Source organism: Botryllus schlosseri, chromosome 3 (assembly GCF_051294905.1).
Source record: "Botryllus schlosseri isolate E-star chromosome 3, Bs_hap1, whole genome shotgun sequence".
Classification (NCBI taxonomy): Eukaryota; Metazoa; Chordata; class Ascidiacea; order Stolidobranchia; family Styelidae; genus Botryllus; species Botryllus schlosseri.
Genome location: NC_137238.1, coordinates 30810883 through 30831344, shown reverse-complemented (window position 1 = coordinate 30831344; position 20462 = coordinate 30810883). Strand labels below are relative to the sequence as shown.

The following is a 20462-nucleotide window of genomic DNA, read 5'->3' as shown; positions in this document are numbered from 1 at the left end:
ACTCTTCGTCAGTACAACGCTTGTGCTACCTAACATAGGCGATGGGTGTGGTATAGTGACCACAGAAGAAGTAATATTTTATAATTAAACGAATACAAATCCAAAAAAGGATCACTGTCACCAATTTCATGTTATTTTGAGCTCTGAGCTGTGCACGATACCTGGAAACGATTTTGGGGGCTAGCGAGATACGGTAGGCCTACTAGCAGAAAGACCATCTCCACATAAAGCTTGATCTTGTGGTGAAGCCCTAAGCTAGAATGGTTTTCAAACCTTTTTAGACATGCCCCCTTTATGATACTGAAAAATTCCTCCCTCCCCCCTTATCGTCATATCACAAAATGCACCCATAATGCTAACAATCCCAACGCATAGCTTGATGGCATGGAAGGTTATGAATGTTGATGAGAGAATTCTATAATAGGAATTCCTGATTATACACAGAGCAACTTCTATAACTATGAATTCGAGGTAAATCGCGCGGAGCGCGAAAAATTTTTCAGTTGGCCACAGCTCCGCGTTCCTTCAGATGCTTTTACATCCCCACAATGGGGGAGCGCACCCCAGTGTCTGAACCACTTCCCTAAGCCGTTTTCTAAGCGTTTTGGTCTTGGCAGTGTTTGATCCATTGTGCGTCAATTTCAGCATTTCAAAATGTTTCTCAGATTTCTTCCAAGATCTCAAATCACGTCGCGGGCCGCAAAATATTACTTCGCGGGCCGCGTGTTGGTGACCCCTGATTTAAGGGTTTCTTAGGGAGATATATCCGCCTCATATCAGCGCCACTTGGATAACCGCCCGAAACTGTTGTGGTATCCCTAGTGGCGATTGGGTAGTTTGATGAACGTTGATTTGGCGAGTCGTTAGTTGATGTATTTTCTTTCGCTTTTTCATTATCTATCGTGATAACTGTCACGTCAACTTGTATATCTTGGTTTTGCGCAACCGTTTTAGTTCTATCTTTGGGCGTGTGCTGTCTATTGCCATTTTCGGAAATCTCAATGTCCTTTCCGAAATATTTCGCCCCTTCTGACACTTTTGACACGGTAGTAATCGACGCCGTTTTAGCAGCTGCGCCTACATCGTTCGAATGAAACTTTGAGCGTATTCCACGGCGGGATAGTACCGCGTGGGCGATTAGGATACCAAATGCAATAACGCACACCACAGCAACAGCAATGTGAAGTATTAAAATCCCGACCAATCCGCAATTATAGGCTACGCGGCTGTCTTCTACTGCGGCCATGATCACTGATGCAATGAAGCAAGCGATCACAAAAAGACAAGCTATAATAGTCATTACCAAGTTGGCAGCCATGATCTTTCTTGAAACATTTCCCCTCAAAACCGTTCCGAAAACGCCGGTAACCAGTAAAATTATGCCGCACCATATACCTTGGGAAGTCGATGACCATCCCGTACAGTTACCGATTTCAACTTTCACGATGAGACCACCAAGAACTATGGCCAGCGCGATCCCACAAGGAATCATAATGCATCCTAAAACGATTTCAAACACACCGAACCGGAAGATAAGTGTCTTGCATCTTTCCCTTTCCAGTTTCATGTTACTTGTCCCCGTTGCATTCCTGTTTAGTATTCGATTAGCAGAAAAACTAGGAAAAGGATTATATGGAACGGTATATAGGAGAACAGCATCAAACGAATTGTCACAGTATGCTGAGCAATATTATTATCATCGATATTCAGATACGGTCAAAGTGATCGGCGTTGCTACTCGAGTAGAAAAAAGAAAAATAGGCCCTTATTTTCCACTCAAATAAGTAACAGTAGCTATTTTCAGGACCAAACTACTTCAAGTGAAATAAGAATATGAAAGGCCTGACAAATACTTAAGTGATTAGTTTCAAAAGCAGATTTGGTCATAAGGTCGCATACTCCAAGCCGTCATTAGGGCGGTTCTCAAACGTTTTTAGACACGCCATCCCCTTTATAATAGTGAAAAAATTCGCGCCCCCTTATCGTCATATCACAAAATACAACATGAATGCTAGCAATCCCAACGGATAGTTTCCTGTCATGGACGGTTATGACTATTGATGAGGGAATTCCCAACGATGAAATTATGACTGTACACAGAGCAACAACTATGAATTGGGGGCAAATCACGCAATGCGCAAAAATATTGCAGTTGGTCGCAGCTTCGCGCCTCTTCAGATGCTTTCACGCCCCCAAAGGAGGCGCGCCCCCAGTTTGAGAAGCACCGCATTAGTCGGTTTCTAAATTGCAATACGTATATCTTCGTGACCTACGCTGAGGGCAATTTCACACGGTTATTATAACAATTTCACCCATAAAACTACTGGAACTGGTTCTCGAAGTACTATATATTCCTCGCAAAATCCGAAGGCAGAAAATTGAGTGCTACTGCCTAAAATACTGTCCAAGCAGAAGTAAAAGGGAACTATAAACACCTGGCCCCCGATGGTAACATTTGACGAAGCGTAACCAGTTGGTGGACAATATCCACTGGACATCAATCTTGCACAAAGAAAATTGCGACATATCTCGCGAATTCTCTCGACATAAAAAACATAATACCTGCTGCCAATACTATGAAACAACGCAATAACATGGAAGAGATAACAGATGGCGGAAACTTATATTGCTGCTTGGTTGCTAGTTACGGAACTTATAGTTGCACGCATGCCTAAAATTGCATGGTAGTTGGTAGTGTTGTATTGTGTACGGAGTAAAACGGAGGCCTATACTATACAGAAGCAGAATATCGACATTTTCTGCGTAATCGTATCCTTGTCAATGAAATATTTGCTGATGCATGCGCCGAAACCGGCGAGAAAACGTTCCATCTTTTGTAGAAATCAATCTTTTTTTTATAAGAAGTGAAGTGACTATAGCTACCAATGCGGTACTTCGTAGGTGTAAAAACACTCTTGGATAACTTCAATTTGCATTTTCACGTTGAAACAAACCCGATTATTTTTTAATGACACTCGTCAGGGGTAGGCCTAATCGTCATCAACTAGTAAGGGATTGAAAATAACATTGTTGACAATGTTGACGTACACAAAAACATACATTTACAGAACAATATTGTATACAATTTCTGTTCAATTTCCTACCATAGTTGCTGACGATTAACCCTGACGAATTCCATCCGGCAATTTCGGTTCGTTTTAATATGACTGTAATATTCAATTCTATAACAAAATTTATCAATACTCAGTTGCGCTGATAGCAAACGATATAATATATGAACGTATATATATATTATATACATATCAATACCAGGATGGTTCAAGACCGATAGCCTCGCTGGCCGCATTGAATGATAAGACGAGCCTCGTCGGTCGAAAGAGAGAAAAATTAAATCTTGTCAAACACGGCTTAATTCGCTCTCTTGAACGATGTATTTGCTTGTGTGCCATATAAGCACTTCTTTGTTGTCTCACTCTATTACGGACTTGGTTGTCTCTCTATCAGAGACTCTTTTCCGAGAGGAAACCCTATACCACATATCGAAGTACAATAATATATACTAGTTATTGCTGCTGATTATTGGCACCATATGTCTGATTTAATTGGCCGACAGGGGTAAGCGGTATGTAGGCATTTATGTTTTCCTTCGTGACTCTGTACTATGAGTCCATTTCCGTCGCTTCATGATTAAGAAAATGCTATATCGAATGGGCGGGAATCTACTCTTGGCTAGCATCCGAAAGTCTTTGCAAAACTGAATAAAAAAAAACGAAAAACACAGTACTAAGGTGACGTTTGATTTTCTATCTTAACTTACACGCATGCTGTGAAATGTTTGGTGAAAAGATATTGCCACTCGCATGATCATTCTTGCACTTTATAGATTTTACGTATCGTAGTTTTCGACCTATACTAGGAATGCCACCAAGTCGTTTAGCCTGAAACTTTATCAAAAAAGATTGATCATTAACACGAATGCCAGCGGCTAACTTGACAACTACACGAGTATTGTGGGCGGACCGCAAATATCTACTCATGGGCTGCGTGCCGCACGCGGTCAAGGGTTTCGACCAGACTTGTACAAACTAAACATTTAGTTAGTTGATGGTCAACTAAGGAACGGTTTTTTGAGTAGTTCTGGTTCTGGTTCTAGCTGCTGATTTTGAAAATTGAATAATTGTAGTTCTAGTTGCGGATTTTCAAAATTGGGTAGTTTTAGTTGTGGGTCTAGTTGCTGATTTTGCAATTCGAGTAGTTCTAGTTGCGGATTTTGGAAATTGAGTAGTTCTAGTTCTAGTTGCGCTCTTTGAAATCCAGTAGTTGGTACAAGTCTGGTTTCGACCGTACCTTTCTACATTATCAATTACAATGATTTGTTGGTTTGATCATTTATTATCTTTATTGCTGGCTCAATGCACTTGGAATTTGCAATTTGATCGACTATCTTTAAAGACCATCAATTCTAAACTCTAGCTTCGAACTATCTTACTTATCGCTCTCGATAATGGTCTGATCTGCTCTGATTTGCTAATTTTGATTAACTGCGAAGCAATGAATCGTTTATGACTCATGTTCGCGTTGCGGCATCTGCGTTACCTGAAGTGAGTTTGATTTAATTATGATACGCTAATTCATGAGACATTCGGTGCAGAACCTAGTGAATCATCAGCTGCCGTTAATTTTAAAATAGTTACGATGCAGGCGAATCGAAATTTAGTCATTTTAGCGAGGTATATGTATCAGTCGTTTGCAAACTTCAGTGCGTTCGGGTCATGGCATGCACTTCGGCGTTGTCTTTTGAACTGCTAATCAAGTGTGAAATGCAATGCAACGGTATCGGTAACAGTTTTCGAAATCATTGCATACCGAAGTCTCGAAACAAATATTTGTTCAAAATTCTTTGTGGTTAACTACAGTCATATTATCTTGCTGATTGGAGTCCACACAATATTTCTGGGACGTCTGAGAGTAGTTTTATTTGTTTTATAGACACAACAGTGACGTCACGACAGAAACATGTGTAATATTCTTTGCCTTTGGTTTTCGTCATCCGCCGGGCGACTTTTCACACTCGCGCTCTTTAACCGTCGATGTCCATCGTTTTTCTGCACCCGCATCCTAATCTCTTCTGCCGACTTTTTGGCTCGGTTCACCTTCACCCTGGGTGTTTTCACTCAATCGCAGTGAGGTTAGCGATGAGGAGCCCAGATAAACCTCCAACATATAACCTCCAACATTTTGAAATGGCATGGTGCAAAAAAAGATTCGCAGTTATACGCACCATTTCCAATTATACATACATACAACACGTAGAACTGCCAATAATATACGTGAGTAACTACACGCGGCCCGTTAAGAGCATTTTGTGCGGCCCGCGACATTTTAGATTTTTGTTAATTTGACAATATAAAAGTGTCACATATATCTTTTCAGGTTATAAAGTGAAACTTCCCTCTTAAATTGCCCCGAAAGCCTGAAACTACTCAGCAAACTTCACTATCGCATCAATTGCAAACGCTGCCATATGCAGTGAAGGATTCACTATTTCGCCACATCTCCAATTCATGATGACAAAACCTGACCCTTAGACGATGCGTGACTGAAATTTGTGAGTTGTACTTGGACGCGACCTTTCTTAGAATTACTTGGACGCGGGCTAATTCGAAGTAAAAGTAGAAAATAAGGATGGTGTTAACGTGAGGTTCACGTTCGCGTTCTGTGTGTTAACCTCAGAAATTTTGAAGTTCACGTTCACAAACGAACCTTGATGATAGGTTCTGCACTGTGAACCTTTTTCATATATTACGCAGTTTCCACGTCATTATAACATCATTGGTTCGAATTTATTGACTTTCAACTGCGGGCCACTCTATGCATGGCGCTGGCAGCGTAAAAAATCAACACTAAACGAGCATGCACTTTGACGATCTTAAACATTTCTGCTGTGAGCTTGACCAGGATTCACACAACATCATGAGCGAAATACACTACAGACTATATGTAGGTATAGTTGGCGAATGATGCTTATTGAACAAATCAATGACATTGATATCGTTGTCTAATGTAAAAAATCTAGCAGGCGTACGGGGTCAATCTTGACTTCATGGGTTTATTGTATCATAAAATCCAAATATGTGCGATTGAGGTGTTGGCTACTGCTGTATAACTTGTTGATGGCGTAATATCGGTAGCAAGTATCGGAACCCATTTCACAGTCTGCCCAATATCAACGTAGCAATACTCAGACGCCGAACACATTGTCTGGTCTGGCCTAGACCGTTAAGGTGTAAGCCTATACTCCTTGCAAGTCGTCGTCGAAATTGTTGGCAAGGCGACGGAAGATATTGATTTCATGGGAGCATTATATTATTTGATTGTTCCGGTTAAATCATTTGGCGACGTTTAAAACGTCAATAAGTGCTTCAGCATTGTGGCATTATGTGACCCGAGTCGTCGCTAGGCATCGTGTACAATCTGTGCATTAATAGGCTATCACTTCACGGAAATGTAGGATTGGAATTAGCAATATGACGTCAAGCGACGTCACGAGGTTCACGTTGGCGTTAACACAGAACCTTTCGAACGGGTTCACGTTCACGCGAACCTGAGCCTTTCAAAGGTTCGCACCATCCCTAGTGGAAAGTATTGTCTTAGGTTGGTTTGCATCTCTATCCATTGCAACCAGGCGAAGTAACCCCTATCACGGTAAAAGATGATATCTCTATATTTGTAGCGTCATTAGTCATTTCACATTGCCGCAAAGATCCATGCCAGATGTACTTCTTCCAAACTACTTACTTCAGTACTTCGCACTTTAAGTAGTTATTACATATCGTACAAATCACAACTTCTGCTTCAGTAGCATTTTTTTTGTCTGTTTGTGGTATTCATGGTCTTTGTTTGTGGTATTCATGGTATTTGTCGACTACTATGGACATTTACACCAGACCGATATAATTCATTTTTATTCCGTTAGTGCCGACTTGTAGCACGACCCACTACTGGGCCTTTTGTAAGAAACCGCTTACGCGGGTGAGATGACGAGGAGGAGCTCAGATAAACCCCCCAATCCTTAGGTAGGAATTCTGGAGTTTACCTTGGTCGAACTCGAACCACGAACCCATCAGTAGCATTGCTGACTATAACAATTATCATCTCTATGTATAACTCTCGCGCGCGAATGTATGTAATATGTCGCACTCCTGCTTCTTCTGCTCATGAATTTTCCTCGCCAAATTTTTTTCAGCGTCGTATGCGTTTGAGAAGAGGAACAAAGTATGAAATAGTCCGATGTAATGTCGGGTCATGCATTCCACGTACACAAAAATGTGATCCACCAAAGCAGTCAGTGCCTTTCAATTTTCACAGTGTTGGCATCACGTGAATGCCTGACCCTTACCTATTATGCAAGTTTGAGAGTGAGATATTGATTAGGTGTTTACTGTTTAATAACATTGCATAATGACGTTTGCAATTTCGTGATGTCATGAAGAACTTTGTACAGCTCGATGTAGGCATATATGACTTATTTACGTAGGCCTGCTTCTCATTTTACAAAGCAATCGATGATATATGCGACAAATTGCATTACGAATGCGATTACTTTAAATCAGTGGTTCTCAACCGGGGGTCCGCGAGGCCTTTTCAGGGGCTCCGCGAAGCTTCTAAATTTACATAATACTTGATAACCTAATTTGTATTTTTTTAAATTAAGAAAATCGCCAGGTAGTTTCGCTTCAATACTAGTAAAATTCCAGAAATCAAATCAAAAAAATGGCCATCTGAAATGAAATATCCTACTGCACAGACTCATTTTTTTGCTAAATTGGCAATAGCCAACTGATACAAATATTTTGCTGTTTAGAAATGTTTTGTTGGGAATTGTGGAAAATATTTTAAAAAGTTGGATCAGTAAGGTTCAAAATGTTTACAAGAATCCATTTCTCCAGTGATATACATAGCCAGGCCGATTTAATATATCGCAATTGGCTTAATATATCGCAATGAGATATATAAAGCATCGAAAAGTGCGATATATTAATCTGCCGTACGGCAGGCCGCGGGGCGCTTCCTGAGGCCCTGAGCAGCTCCTGGCACTTGTCATTCCTTATTTTACCGGGTTCAACATGCCTCCTAAAACGCAAGTATCCATTTCAGAAGGCCTACGTTGAGCCTTCGTCAGGTTGCAAGGGTCGTGCTATCTGATCGAGAACATTTGGCTGCTGCTACGGCGAAAGTGGGCACCATATCGCCGGGAGAAGCCTCAAACATGTCGCGTATTGCATGTGCGATTGGTTTGCAGACGCTGTCTCAAATCATGAAAGCTTCGTGCGCATTCTCCGTTGGTTGCGATGGGTCGAAAAATAAGGTTTCTCACTTTCACATGACTCCCACCTTAATTTGAGGATTCGATTCCCCTCGGTTGTTGGGTTTGAAGGCAGCGCTGAATTCACGAATGGGTTCCAGCTTCTTGCCATACCATTGTTTGCTCTCTCGCACACAGGGAAAGTTTATGCTGATCAATTTATCAACCTCATGGACGCTATGTGTTGTGATTGGCGCCTAAAGTTGATTGGTTCTTAAACGGATGGAGCTGGAAATATGACAGACCATAACACAGGGTTCTCGACCCACGTAACGAATGAATCTTTGTGCAAGGAAGCGTTTTATCGTTTGTGGTGCCTTGCTCATCAGCTCGACCTCGTCACAGAAAAGGTAGTGACTAATCTCGACGATTGTAGTGTATTAACATTCATGAAACCGTTGACTGAAGTTATCAGGTACCTCCGTCGGCAGAAGACGCTTATACAAAGTATTGGCAGTACGAAGTGCCCGCACTATATCACGGTTCGGTGGAAATCTTTGGCGAAGGTTTTAAAATGGGTATTAGCAAATTGTGAGAATGTATCAACTTACATACAACAGAAGTCTTTCGCTTATAAGTTATAACCCTTCTCTGGCATGGTATGCAATGCTACACTCGTTTATAATTATGGTGAAGTGGTGATTGAATCGCATTCATGTTTTGATGGTGGCTCATTCTTCAAGTCGTGGATCATTTCTTGGCATCAATGATGATCACATTTGATGCGTTGCAACTCAGCAATGCAACAATGTCGCAGCAGATGTCCAACGTTGAAAGATTGGCAGATGAACTCTTCCAGAGGTGTGGAGTAACCGTCGACTAATCCAGCACCGAACCGAGCGATGTTGCTGAAGTTGTACCACCTGGCAATGCGATCAAGATGGGGCCGTATTCAGTCACTGCAGAGGACTCTATCACGTGCAACGGATGTGTCAGTCTTGGAAGATTTCGAAAATCTGGCAAGTAATGCAGAAAGGAATTCAGTACTTTGATCAGTATCGGTTTTGAATCTTGTCGCTTTGAATGGAATTATGGAAATGAAGGCTGAACGAAACTGCTATGGTCAAGCATTTGATGAAGTGCCCCCACACACACCTTTGACCTTGATTGAGACTTCTACAGTTGACTTCGTGCACAAGCCTCGCATCAAGCATAGTTTAGGTGACAACTTTCTCAAGAGGATCACAGATGAGCACCATCTGTTGCACGACACCGTTGCCAAGGAACCCAGATTCAAGGCTTCGTTGCTGAAGGTGGGGCACACTGCGTCCTTCAACAAGGTGTGGGCTACCGCTGGACAGCGTTTTGCATCCTTATGTCAGTTTGCTGCTGGTTCAGTAACGGTCATGCCCACCACATCTCGTGTGGAACCAGACTTCTCCTTCATCAACTACCACAAAGACGAGTTTAACTCTGCAATCTCCGATTTTACTCTTGATGGAGTGTTGTTTGCTCGGCAAAGAAAGGACCTCAATTCGTTGTTGGCGTGTTTACACGAGTATAGTGCATTTTACGATATTTTTCCTTACAAAACCAGTGCTTTCAATGCTTTTGGATTGGTTTATATGGGGTGCGATCAGAGGTGGTCAAAGTAGTCAAGAAAGCTACTCAAGTAGAAGTAGAAGTAGCGACGAAAAAATCTACTCAAGTACAAGTAGAAGTACTTCTTTCGTGAGCAACCTAAAACTACTTGAAGTAGAAGTAGAATTGACTGACTTTAAAAGTACTCAAGTAAGTAAGTAGTTGTGAAAACGATCCTGATTGGATGGATTATAAAAAGAAGCAAATTGAGCTATGAGATAGGTGACGAGCTTGATTCATATTGATGCATACCAACAGGTATCCAATTTTCGATAGCATAAGCATTCGTCCACTTCATGGGATGAAAAGGATAGTATTGATAAGGAAATGCGATACTAATCCTCTGTTTTCTCGAACAACACGTTTTGGAAAATAGCATGGTATGGCGCCATCCCCCATATTATAAGGCCCGTAGTTTAGTCGAAGAGCAATATGGAGAAGTTGTATAGGATACGGTGTAAACACTTTGCGCGATTAGTAAACGTTAATAAAAAATATGGTGAACCGTAAAAATGCCATATTGTGTAGCTTTACTTCCAGTAATTAAAGGCATTACTGCACTTGCTTTTATACTTCAACATGTATGTTATTAGAACGAAAGAACTGATATTAATTATAACTCAAAGTATATGATACCGGGAATTGAAAGTGAAATAGAAATATTACTTCTAAAAGTAGAATATGTATTTCATGTTTTTAGTCCAGAAAGTTTCAAAGGTGGTATGCTAAAACAGCTATAAAACTAAAAAAAGTAAAAGTCCACTCTTCCAGATTAGGACACGCCATGTGGACATATATGCTAGATAACAATATGACAAGAAAATGCTAGATTGCGAAACATCAGTTTCAAACGTTATGATGAGCCATATATAGGCCTACTGTGATGAATTGTTTCTTATGCGTGAAGGGCGACAATGTGGTGTGAACGCAACCACGCCAGCACTTCAACTAAATTATATTCACCGATACTTTCGTGAAATCATACTGGTCACCCCGTATCCACTGCGTGCGAAGCGCGACGAAAATTCTGTGCTTTACTAAACTTTTATGAAAATTAAATGTTAATACTTCGTGAAAACAGCTCCGAAATTCCTCAGGCTATCTTCCTGATTGGAAGATTGAACTACTTCTACTTGACAAACTGAAAATAGCGAAAAGTAAGTAAGTAGATCACAAAATATTAGGAAGTAGAAGTAGAAGTAGCGAAAATCAGATCTACTTGAGTAAGTACCAGAAGTAGAGGAAAACTACTTGAGTACTTCGAAAAAGTAGAAGTACTTCGTTACTGACCACCTCTGGGTGCGATATTTGCGATATATTAAGGGCTCCAATCTGCGATATTTTAAGTAATATATCGCAATGCGATATATTAAATCGGCCTGTACATAGCTATTTTACCATAATAATTTCAAGATGAGCTGCTAGAAAGAAATGACCAGGTTTGACGTTTTATGTTCATTATTAAAAACTTGTTTGGTGCCATATTTGTTGTAATCTTTGTGGAACTGGATCTTCGGCACTCGTTCATATCAAATACAAGGCGCGGATTTTCACGGCACGATCACGACTTTCAAGAAATGCAGTTGAAGACTTCGCTTGGAAACAATAGAAGTCAATCCAATTTCTACGTAAATACTATTATATTATTTTCAAGAAAAGTCATTTTTTTGCTGTTGAGCTTACAGTTAACATTTGCACAAGACAGATGACGATTGCACGATATTTGAGCTAAATTTGAACTAAAACTTCGAGGGTCCGTGATTGTCAAAAATGGGCCCGCGAAGACAAAACGGTTGAGAACCACTGCTTTAAATGTTTTTAGATTACGTAAACTGGATGTAATCGTCTCGATCAATTGCTGATACTTATTATGATTATCCCAAACGTGGTTGTGACACAACCGGACCTCAGTCTCTGGTAACTTATTGCGGCATGAAAAAATGCCAAGACTAGCACGACTAAACATAAGTTCGCAATTATTAAGTAGCATAATAATCCACATCTCTCTTCCAAATTAGCTGTTGACATAAAACTCAGAACAGCGCCAATAGGTGCAGCGACGATCGTTATGGCTGCTACGGTGATATCCGCTATTTCTTTGTTTCTGGTTGTTTCCTTTCTCAAAGAGATTCCGAGTGATCCCATGACAATGGACAAAATCCCACACCATATCCCTTCACCGACATCCACGAAGGTATCGCATGTTTTTTTGTCGGCAGGTGTTGTCTCTTGCACTACGAGAGAGAAGATTCCAAACGCAAGCAAGATAATCCCAAAAACAATCTCTACTATCATGAAAGGGAACATACACCTTGCATAGCGTGCGCAAATGGGCATTGGGGCGATGTGAGTGGTTTCGCTGCTATCCAAAATCTGGTTTCGCTGCTATCCAGAATCTGTAAGGGTAACGAATAGCATTTGTGCGATTTATCCAACAACGGAAGCTATAGGTATAGAACAGAGGTTCCCAACTTCCCATGTATAACTGGCCGCATTTTAACGTGAAAAAGTGCTGCGGGCCGCAGAACATCATTACCAGGTGATCGTAGGCTACTAATAAATTCATTATAATTACCGGTCGTATACGGACGTTTAATACCTGATTATGCATACTACAGCATTAATGGAGAGCGTTCGCAAGTTTGCAGTTGGTGTTATTTGTGTGAATATGTTTGTTATCTTCCAGTGGCCTCAGTAAAACAAAGCGTTTTTTCCCTTTCCATTATGGCTGGAGCCCCATCAATATTTAGAAAAGTCAGCTTTGTCAAGTTGATAATTTTGGGTGGTCCTCGCTAAAAGCTCGTCGTTGCTGAATAACTGTCACCTCCAGACGTTTGACCTGCTAGCGTTTACTCTGTGAAAATGTCCACTCTGGGAAAATGCACCCTATGAGCTATGCAATGTCCGCGCTGTCGGTGAATTCGTCCTATGCTAGGCTAAAGTAGCCTACGCGCAGCAGCTTGTTTCAGGAACTGCGATAAAAGATTGACCGACATTAAGGTTAGCCTACTCATATGGACACGGTTCAATCAGACAACTGTAGCTTCAAGATTTGCCGGGTAATGCTGTCCTTGTTGCTAAATTCTGGAAACAGGTAATTCGCACAGTATGCTGAAGTTTTCTCAAATCTTCATTTCTCAAGCTGACAACTTGACTTTAGCAATATTCCAAGCAATTTTAAACTATGCCTCAGCCACCGTGTCGGTAATTTTAAGAATGCCTTGAAATATGGATTGCTGGATTTGACGCTCATCTAGCAACGTTTTGTCATGAGATGATGTGTATATATGTACTTTGAACTCCGGATGAAACTGTCAGTGATGCCGTTTTAAACTTCCTTGTTTCGTTGCGACAACTGTTCTTCGACAAATATGACACATCGGGTTTCCATATATCTCTGCGGAAGCTAGTTTATTGTACCACACTTAGTTGAAAACGCAGATTGCGTGGTATTATTTCCCTTTCATTGTCGCGATCTGTTACATAAGTCAGTGGTGGTGAGTGTGACACTCTTTATAAGTGTACTACCCAGCGGGATTCTCTTAAACCAAAGTCCATCAGACGAATACCGATTATCAAAACAGTATACGAATTTCAACTCGAGCGTAACGAGAATCCAGAATGAGTTATCAATTAGAGGTCGACCGATATTGATTTTTACAGGCCGATACCGATACCGATATATCGGCCACTCAGAAGGCCGATACCGATATTATAGGCCGATATTAATATGGAAGGAGCAGAGAACAATTTCACCAAAAATATTATATATTAGGCAAGATGGCACTTGTTCATGCCACAGAAAGCTGAACAACAAACGAGAAAACTGAAATTGAAAAGAAATATTGCTTAATTGTGCACATTCGATGAAATTTGGGATAACCCAAAAAGAAAAATATGATACAGAATTGCAGATCAATTCAGAAAAGATAGATTGTAAAAGCATAGTTTCTCTGCATGCTCACCCAGTTAAACTCGTCCTGCAAGGGTAAATCTGTCATATACCACCCTTTGCGTCGTCGATTTCTTGAGATTGAAAACACGGAGCATTGAATTTCCGAAATTTTTGAATGTTTTTTAAATATAAAATATCGGCCACGATATCGGCCTTCATAGGCCGATATCGATAATCGGGAAAGCTCTAAATATCGGCCCTCGATAATCGGCCATGTCGATAATCGGTCGACCTTTATTATCAATAGGGTTGGTTTTTGCAACTTCTGCAACTTTTTTTACAGCTTCCGGCAGCTTTCTAAATAATCAGAAGTTATGTAGTATTGTGTTTTAAGCTGTTTCGAGGAATCATATATTGCAATTTTTTGCAACTTTGGATTTGAATAAAATAATATTTACGGTGACTGATTCTTTGTTTATTTATTATATTTGTGCTCACCGTAAATACTATTTTGTTCAAATCCAAATTTTTCGACAGCAATAACTCCGCTTCCACTGGTTGGAATTGAACCAAATTTGGTGAGCATCGTTTCTATAGACAGCCTAACACTTTCATGGGGTGAACGGAAAATTTTCAAATTTTTTATTATTTATTTTTATATAATAAATATAAACTTTCTTCTCCTGTAGCAAAGCGGTTACTGGCTGGAATTGAACCAAATTTTGTGAGTAGGCTTAAATTAGGTAACCTAACAATTTTATCAAGTAGCCAGTACGATTAGAGAAAAAAAGTCATTTTGGAAGAGCCCTAACGGGCATGTCGAACAAAGAAAGGTGGATGGTGGAAGTCGGCATCTCAAGAAGCGTTAAATAGCAGTAAACATTTGATTACTGAAGTCACGGGTATATAAAAAACATGCATTGAAATACAGACACTCGGCTGAGGATGAGAGTGCGTGAATTTTGGGATCATGCGATACCAAAGCTAGCCAAACTACAGAGCTTTTTTCTCCGAGCCACCCAGAGCTTGAGATACATTGAAAAGACTAGTTGTGTAATATACCAAATACATTTTGGCGTTTTAATAGAAAAAAGCGCCTGGGCTAATTATTCATGATTACCAATGTTTTGAAAAATGACACTGAATAAATATATTTTTGTAAATTAACACTTTCTTACTTATTACGTAATATATAGCAACACATCCAAGTGGCAGCCTGCCTGTGTTAACAGTGCAATTAACTACTTTCGATTTAGAAAAATTAATACCCCGCAAAATATAGACGAAAATTTTGGAAGACACGTCATCACCTCATTCATTCGTGATGAAATGAATCGAATATAGCTTGTCAAGAAGTTGTAGCTGCTTATAGCATCACATATTCCTTCTTTTGAATAGCAAAAACACGAAATGTTCGGCAGCTCCGTCATAATATCCCTCTTCAAATGCTATACTATAGGTAGCAGGGCCGGAGGGTACTGTTAGGATTGTTGTCAGTGACGCCTCGGAACTATATCAGGTTTTATCCATCCTCACCTCATATCAGTTGAATGTTTCCAAACTAGGTGCGATATTGTTTATTATCACAGGACAGTCTTTTTCTTTTCAAATCCTACAACAGCTATATGAAAGGGGGCAGTAGAAAGAGCTGAAGCTTTTCCTCTTTCGACTGTGTCCTTGTCGACAATACGCACGACAACAAAGAAATGGGCTCTTCATCTTCTATATATATGCTCATAACAGCTGCCAGCATATCCGTTGTGTCTTAGCAATTATTCCGAAGATCAATCATAATAACCTACATCAGCACTAAGCAGACGCCACGGACTTGTCGCGTATGCCAGATGGCGCTTGCGGGTGGAACACTCTGTTTAATACTCAAACGCATGCAAGATGTCACGCTCTTGCTCCTCGCATTACGTCGTCTCTCTTCTCTCTTTCGTGGCATGATCATGAGAAGAGAACTAAACTGAAGAGGAGTCGGATGTTTTGTCGGATCGTGTATTCCGTGCTTTAAATGTTCACTTAAATAGTGATATACAACAAAAGCAGTCAGTATCTTCCAATATTTGCAGTCTTCGCATCAGCCGAATGCGGAAACCAACACCGTGGCTTTAATGTAGAGTTTGGTGAGCACTGAGCACCTGTCATCAAGATATCCGAAGATTTAGCCGCAGTCGAATCGTGATTCCACAGTTCGGTTCCCGAGTTAAAAAAAGATGAAGAATGAATATTTTAGTCGTCGCTGCTGTTGCTACGTGAAATGCCAGGACATGGGGTTACCGTATATATCGATGTGCCTAAATATTCCTGGTCCATCGTCGCGGTTGGTTAAGAGGGGCTATCTAATTCATGTGAACGCGAACGTGAACACGAACCTATGCTAACTCCAACCCTACATTTCCGTAAAGTAATATATTGTACATCGTACGCGATACCTAGCGACGACTCACGCCACATCATGCCACAATGCTGTAGTAAAAGCTGAATTATTAAGCATACCCAAATGTATCAACTGGAACAATGATATGCTATATTATGCAAAATCTTCCTTGAAAACGGTTACCCTGAACACGTCATCAACCGCGGCATAGAGAGGAAATAAACGCAATTCAACGCAAAATAGTCGACAGAGCTTACCGAACGAACAGCCAAAGATGTTTATAACTATCTACCTTGGATTGATCCCATTTCCACCTGATTCGAAAAACAATTGATTTTCGCAGTCAGTTAGTGTTACGACACAGTGAAAACCAGAGTGAATTTTACTATATCGCAACTGCTCCCTTCAACACATGAAGACGTGTGCTTCCTGCAGTTCAACAAAGTAATGTAGTAAACGAATACAAATGCCACTGTGATTGTGGTTACGTAGGTAGAACGTCGAAGGGTCTACAGCAGGGGTTCTCAACCTGGGGGGCGCGCCCCCCCCTTGGGGGGCGCAGGAGGCTCTCAGGGGGGGGGCGCGAGAAATTGACGAAGTCAGTATAGGGGGGGCGCGAGAATTTGACAAAGTCAGAATAAATTGTACGTGTCTGAACATGTGTTTCACATCCATTATGAGAAGACGATTAATGAAGATGAAAGTTATTCCATATTCAAGAAAGCTTGCAAAATACAAACTCTAGCAACCGCGCTCAACGGAGTATAGTCTGATTTCAACTTCATTTGAGCAAATTTATGAAATTCTTTGGAGATATAGAGAGCAATTCCCACGTGTAAGTCATTCATTGCTTCATAGCTTTGACAGTAGCCTAAAGCTTGTCGCGCTGGGCAGCTCTTGTTAGTAGCTTGCGAACTGCACTGCCTAAGACAGACTTAGATGCAACATAGGTTGCCCGGTTTCGCCCTCAATTAGGCTATAAATCAACACAAGTTAATTAATTTCCAAAACTGATCAAATTTAGCCTGGCAGGACAGAACGACGCCATGCTCTCTGTACTCACTACCAGCACCAGGATTAGTCTCAGGGTGACCTACCTTGAAATTAATTAATGGATGTATTGTTCAATGTTTTTTTGTTATTTTCAAACAAAGTTTGGAAAAATTTGTCAGCAATGTAAAAGACTCAATGCAGATTCAAAATTGGTGTAAGATATACCTTATGTATACTATTAGGTCAGGGGTGGGCAGCCTGCGGCCGTAGAAGGGAATTTGAGCGGCCGTCGACGCCTAATTCAATTAGTATGTGTTGGCGGCCGTAGACATGCAAATTGCAATTACGAATTCACTCCCGCATTTTCGAGAGATTTTAATTAATCTTGAAATTTTCTTTGCCCTCCGCGCAATTCAACAAGACTTCATTTTTCGATTTTAATGCAGTAGCGCCCTTCTTAATCTGAGCCGGAATGGGAATTGGCAAGAAATAACAATTCGTTCGCGGCCCTGAAAAATTTTCGCGCACCGCGCGACAATATGCACCACCCGGCAACTATTCATAACATTGCCACTCGCGATTTCGGTGCGTACAATAGGCCATTGTGAAAAGTAGAATAGTCTGGAGTTCACCGAGAATGGATATGGACAGTTTACCATAGGAATTTTGCGTCCAGATCGTTCATTGCGGCTATGCCCTGGAATGCGGTCTTAGTCTACATAATTAATCGAAATGCGGCCATGATTATCAAAAACGTTGCCCACCTCTGTATTAGATGATGTGCTCTTTTTGACATGACGATAAATGCAAGGGGGGTCAGGGGCGCGCGATTTTTTTGACCATCTCCAAGGGGGGCGCGTGTCAAAAAAGGTTGAGAACCACTGGTCTACAGGGACCCATAAACCAGGATGTCTCAAGATTTATCAGAACACGTGCCTCACGCTCGGTGAAAAGCACACCCTTGACTCATCCGCTCAAGCTTGAGGCTGAGCGTTCAAAGGCAATTGCAAGGGAATATTAGCTTACGCGTTAACGGCTAATACTAGACCTAACAATGTAATCAAGGTAGCAGACTATTGCTACATTGATATTGGTCAGGGTGAAAAACCGATTTCTAAACTTGCTGCTGTTATTACCTCAAAAACAAGTTTTGCAGTAGCCAACACCCTAATCGGACGGATTTTGTTTTCATGATAAAATAGACATAACAAACCACGAGAGATCCCTGCGCCTGCTAGGTATTTTGACGTGGACAACGAAGCATTCTTTATAATATATCAATCTAGTTGATGTCAGTAATTGAGTATTGTTGAATAAGCATAATTTGCCGACTACGTACATGTAGTGTTGTTGTTTGTGGTATTCATAATGCTTTTCCACCGTAGTGGTCATTTACACCAGGCCCGTACTCTTTAATATGATTTCGTATCTGCCGATTGTAGCACGATTCATTTCTAGACTGTTTTACATCATGCAGATCGTATCGCGACCCATACTGTGATACTCGATTTTGCCACGCCCGTATAATTGTTCATATGCGATCCAGGATAACCAGGTCAGTTTATTTTTGGATATTGGGTTTTATTCTTGGAGATTCTCCAAAACTAAGATTTGAAAACATCCAAAAATAAGATTTTTTGGATGATATTTTTTCAAGTTTTTACGTGAAATAAACGAGTCAGAGCGATGTAAACGACCAGGAAACTCATTAAAACACACAAAAACAGCATCTATGTGAGTGAGGGGGTCACTGAAACGCTAAAACTACTTCCACTCCACCCACTTCACGTTTCAGCTGACCTTGCCCTCCCGCCCCTCCGCGATTGTACTCGTATAAGTTTCACAGTGCAACACATAAAGAAGACGGAAAGGCAGCTTGGGTGAGGCAAAGGGAACGGCGAAATAATAAACCGCCACCTCTGTCACAATCACGTCGTCCACACGATGACGGGACTGATCTGCTCCAGACGGCAACACAACTTGATCCAGTAAATGGAAAGTACGCGCCCCAAGTTTGTTGACGCTCGTTTATTGTCAATGAAGAGGGTGGCCTCTTGATTGACTAGAAACCGTACCAAACTCCTTTAGGTTATGGACGAGAACAGTCCGGCGTGTGTACCTTCGCTGCAGTGGTGGGTCCAGCTGATCGTTCTCGATCGCATGGTCACGGTCTCACAGAGCTGAGCACCACCGTCACGAAGCTTCATGGTCTTGACGTTCTGATCATGGAGCAGCAGGAGCTCATGCGCCTTGTCGAACGCCTTCGAGCTCTATGTCCAGGCGAGTACTGGGACAACGAGGACCGCCACAAGGAAGGTTTTCTGGTCAGAGGGTGTTGGGCTATCGAGTTCAATGAGGCACGCAACTTCGTGGAGGATCAGAGGTTTCAGCGCATTACTGACGAGCCCTTGTCAGGAGAAAAGTGCTTAGAAGATTGTAGAGTTTGAAGAGTTAGACATTCCTCCATTTTTGGACCCCTAACCTCGATGTTTCCCGCAATTGCGACGTTCGAGGCCGATATCTCGAAAATCGAGTGGGAGGAGGGTCTCGGCGGGGCGTTTCGCACTGATTGATATTCTGTAGAAGGCATTTTCCTGGCCAAAGACTACATTTGTGAAGAATGTATTGGAAAGTTAGATCGAGATCACCTCTGTGTTGGAGGACTTGAATACATGATAATAACATACTTTTGGTGGAGGTTTTCAGTAGTAATAGTGCTCAAAACACCTTCATTTCTTATTTTTGGGGATTCTCCAAAAATAAAATTTGGAAACATCAAAAACTAAGCTATTTTTGTTATTTTTGGAGAAATCCAAAAATAAACAGGCCTGAGGATAACTCAACCAGACATGGCGTGATTTCTTCGTGAATGTAATCGATTGCGATTACGATTATGTCTTAATCACGCGATTACGATTACAGCAAAATCTGGAAGTAGTCGATTACGATTACATTGGAAAAGTAATCATGATTAGTTACGATTTCATTTATTTTGCTTATTAGAGTTTATCTTTGAAGACATATTCGAAGACAATAAAACGATAGCGATGAGAAGACCTCATGAGAGAACAAAAATAATTTTTAATGTGACGTCATTTGCGTGTTACGTCACAAAATAACCATTGCTCAACTTTGTAGCTGACGATTTATCGCACCCAAAGACCCTGGCCGAAACTCTCAAAATATATCCATTGTCCATGGCCATACTGAATTGGCGTGACGAATATAGTCCTGTCTTGCCATCAGAGGAAATGATGCGCACGTGAGGAAATGACAATTATATG

The 20462-nt window shown here is 41.1% G+C and overlaps 1 long non-coding RNA gene across 1 annotated transcript; it reads right to left on the bottom strand.

The window, feature by feature from the left end:
- Positions 1-7239: 7239 nt before the first annotated feature.
- Positions 7240-13535, bottom strand: LOC145435089 (uncharacterized). Its single transcript, XR_013913707.1, has 2 exons — positions 11606-13535; positions 7240-11502 (listed from the first exon to the last, which is right to left on the bottom strand). It is a non-coding gene; the product is annotated as an uncharacterized LOC145435089 (long non-coding RNA).
- Positions 13536-20462: the final 6927 nt, after the last annotated feature.